Below are 4,027 nucleotides of genomic sequence, written 5' to 3'. Positions count from 1 at the left end.
CAAGGCATATGAGTGGTATAGGTGTGAAATTGTTTTGTTTGTATCAAATACGTCACATCTGAGCAGCTCATACATTAATGTATTTGTACTTTTCGATGATACCTCTCTCCCTCCCTCAACTTGCTCAAGCACTGTAGAGTTGTGACAACAAGTGTACTAGTATCACATTAGCCAAACAGTAGCAGCCAGCTGGACATGATCTCACTGCAGAGTAAGATGATAAAATGATGTACCGTTCTTTTAGCAAGGCATATGAGTGGTATAGGTGTGAAATTCACACCTATACCACTCATATGCCTTGCTAAAAGAACGGTACATCATTTTATCATCTTCGGAGTTCACGGGATCAAACATTATTGAAATATCCATCGGGGAAATCAAAAGTTACTCTTGGTGACAGGGCATTTTTGTACGCTGCACCAAAATTATGGAATAATCTCCCTTTGTTTGTCAGACAAGCAGTCACAATTAATGAGTTTAAGGCCAGGTTAAAAAGTCATCTCTTGAAGTAGTGTATTTTCTGTTTGAATTTCTTGTATGCATGTCATTTTGTAATGCGCAGTAGAGTATATTATTATAGTAGCTGCGCAATATAAATGTCCTTTCATTATCATTAATAACTATGTGCCTGACTCCAGTGACAAGACACGCAAATTTGACCTGGGATAATTCCTAACTTTCTCTCTTCATCCATCATAAACTTTATTGTTCACTTGATATGTTTATACTATTACGCAAGGCGTTGATTGAAAAGCCCCTAATGAATAAATTGAAAAAAAAATGATAAAATTGGCTTGGGTTGTTTCCTAAGCACATAGGTGCTTACAATAATACTGCTCATACACATTTAATTTTATGCCCATACAGCTTGTCTATGACGTCAGCATGGCCAGCTGGAATGTGCCCATGTCCTTGCCCTCAGAGAGGAGCAATTATGATAAGACTTATGACCAGAACTTCCCACATGCATTAAATGATTAGCAATGAAGTCCCAAAATTGTGTATTTCTCCCCATTTCTCACATGACACCATTAACGACCTTGAAGCACTTCATGACGCACTGGTTTATGTGGAAAGTGGACACTCCCCACTGACCACTCTCCACCCACCTGTATTTGCCCCTCTTCCATGCAGTGACAGACCAAAAGAGGCTGGATTTCATAATAACAATCGCAGTTGTATTGATAGCCATACTGCCTGCATACGGTGTCAGTTTGGGGCATAAGTACATATAAATTCAAGGCTCAAGGCCTACTGGATATAGGCCTATGCTTATTCGAGCGAACATACTCTTGCATATCGTATAAGGTCTATGCGACTATGAATCCTGATAAATTGAAAGAGGACAAGACCGCTTTTAAAGCTTTTCAAAAATGTTATTATGTTCATTTTGTTACACGGCCGACAGTTCGTACGACAACTTTTCATATTCTAGATTTGACTGATTATGCCCAATGTTTTATGCTTATCTTGTCTTTTTAAGCCATTTCGTTTGCTGTAATTATCTGCTGCTTTGTTACTACTTGTATTTCTAGCATGTTCCATGCGTTTTATGTCTTCCATATCCGTCAATTATGTGAATTAACACTTTTACTTAGTTCACCAATTTCTATTCATAGTCAAGTTGATTTATCTTATGACCATGGTGTCAAAACTTTCTCCTTCGATATTTAGGTTGCATTCCCAAATAAATATCTGTCGTATATGCCGAAAGTATATATTTATAATCTCCTCTTTTATTTCCTGTAAAGTATCACTAGTCTTATAACATATTATACCACAAGTTTAAGTAACCACGGGCTCTTAGTTCTGTTTTGTTTGCTGTAATTATCAGCTGCATTGTTAGCTCTTGTATTTCTAGCATGTTTCATGCGCTTAATATGTCTTCCATATCCGGCAATCATGTAAATCAACACTTTTACTTAGTTCGCTAATTTTTATTTATTTTAGTCAAGTTGATTTATGTTCTGCTGCTGATCATTATGTAGGCCCTATACTTTTTCTATTGCTAATTTACACATTTCCTTTCAGCGATTTAAAATGCTATATTTCTATTCGAATGATTACGGGTTTTGCTTTTTTGAATGGCGGGGCGCAAAATTGCGTATTTATCCCCATTCCTCACATGAGTCGATTAACGTCCTTGAAGTACTTCATGACGCACTGGTTTATGTGGAAAGTGGACACTCCCCACTGACCATACTCCACCTACCTCTATGTGCCCTTTTGTTTTAGATTACTGCCTGAACACTTGACCGCCACATTCTATTGTGTTGTCAACCACCAGAGCAGAGCGGAATGATCATTCATAAAATTTTATGACCATAATAAAATGGTGTCAGAACTTCCCCCTTCGATATTTAGGTTGCCTTCTTAAATAAATATCTATCGTATATGCAGAAAGTGTAGTTATAATTTCCTCTTTTATTTCCTGTAAAGTATCAGTTATAACATATTGTGCGTCTGCAATGTATTCCTGCCTTCAGCGAATAAAATGATACGAACTGGCTGAACTGGACTTACCTATGTGTGACCACTAGTATCACTGTGTCTATTATACTTATTATACGGTGACCCTCGTCTACTAAAGAGCACGCTACTCAAACTTAGCTTACAGAAATTTACAGTTGCCAATAGAGATCATATTTTTTTTTCAATTTACAGATAAGAAACCCAAAATTTGGTATAGAATTTCGCTTGAACTATATAACCATCAGCTTTCTAAAATGCAGTCAGTTTATGAACGATACAAGTTTGACACGCTCACTCTTAAACTTAAAGCTATGCCTCAAGTAGATAGAATACATCTCCGGCGGGGATCCCCAGTCATACAGCACTACCTACAGCATTTATTTATAATTTATAGTTTGCATCATTCTAATTAGGAGCACTCACAACATCCCCACACAATAATCTTTCGTATCTAAGGCGGCCCGCTGGGACCTTTAGTATGGTATCTGCAGGGTTTTTCCATATCTCACTCTATAGGTATCTATTGGATGAAATATAAATTTATACACTGTACTTTTATATCTTGTTGAAAATTAAGTCAAAATAATTTGTACCAAATCTCATGCAATTGTTTTTAAGTGAATCACAAATGAAATTTTCACACATTCATACTACAATGTACTTAGCAGACTTGGCATGTTTAAATAACTTGAGTCTGAACGAATGGCACAAAACACTGATGAGACGCAAGATTCCAAACAGGTAGGCCTACCCTGCGTATTACACTGGGATTTATACTGTTTTTGGTTCTGCTAATGCATGCATTGGGCTCTGTGGTGCTCCTGGGGAAAGGTATTTCGAAATTACAGTGTGATCTGATTTCAATTTCCTCTAAATTCCAAGTGAATGAAACCAAGAACCGTCAGATCAGAAATACTTCAGTTTATACATATATATATATATATATATATATATATATACATATATAATTTATTTATTCATTATTTCAACTTCAGAACTCCCCGAGATGTCGCATCGAAATTCAAACACAGAATGTTCCTGCTTTTAAGATGAAGGGGGCAATAAACTAAAAATGACCTTATGGCTTAGGCTTAGTAGCAACTTCAGAAACCCCAAATTTCCTTTCAAGTTACCCCAGAGTATAGCATTGAAGTTGAAAGTCAATGGAATCACATTTTAAACCCAAGTTGAAGGTTTCATCTGCTGTAAACACTGTCTCCCCTTAATTTAGTGAAAAACAGCTGAAAGTTTTGTGCATTCCAGACACACTTCATCATTTTATTTAGGACTTAACTGGCAGTTGTTCATTCATTAGATATTAAGGTAGTGCCTTAGGCACGGCCTAAGGATACAAACATACTCACGGTTTCAGAGTCACTGTCATTGTCACTGACAGTGACACTGCCCATGTGACTACCAGAAGGCTGGTCATCATCGCTGGTACCAGCATCACCACTGCCTCGACACGCAAATGACTGTCCATCTTCTTGCCATTCGCCGAGCCTTTCTTCGCCATCATCTGATTTTCTGCCTGGACGTGGTTGACACTGACACT

Source organism: Diadema setosum, chromosome 11, assembly GCF_964275005.1.
Source record: "Diadema setosum chromosome 11, eeDiaSeto1, whole genome shotgun sequence".
Lineage (NCBI taxonomy): Eukaryota > Metazoa > Echinodermata > Echinoidea > Diadematoida > Diadematidae > Diadema > Diadema setosum.
The sequence above is the reverse complement of the archived record's forward strand: the minus strand, read 5'-3'. Positions refer to the sequence as shown.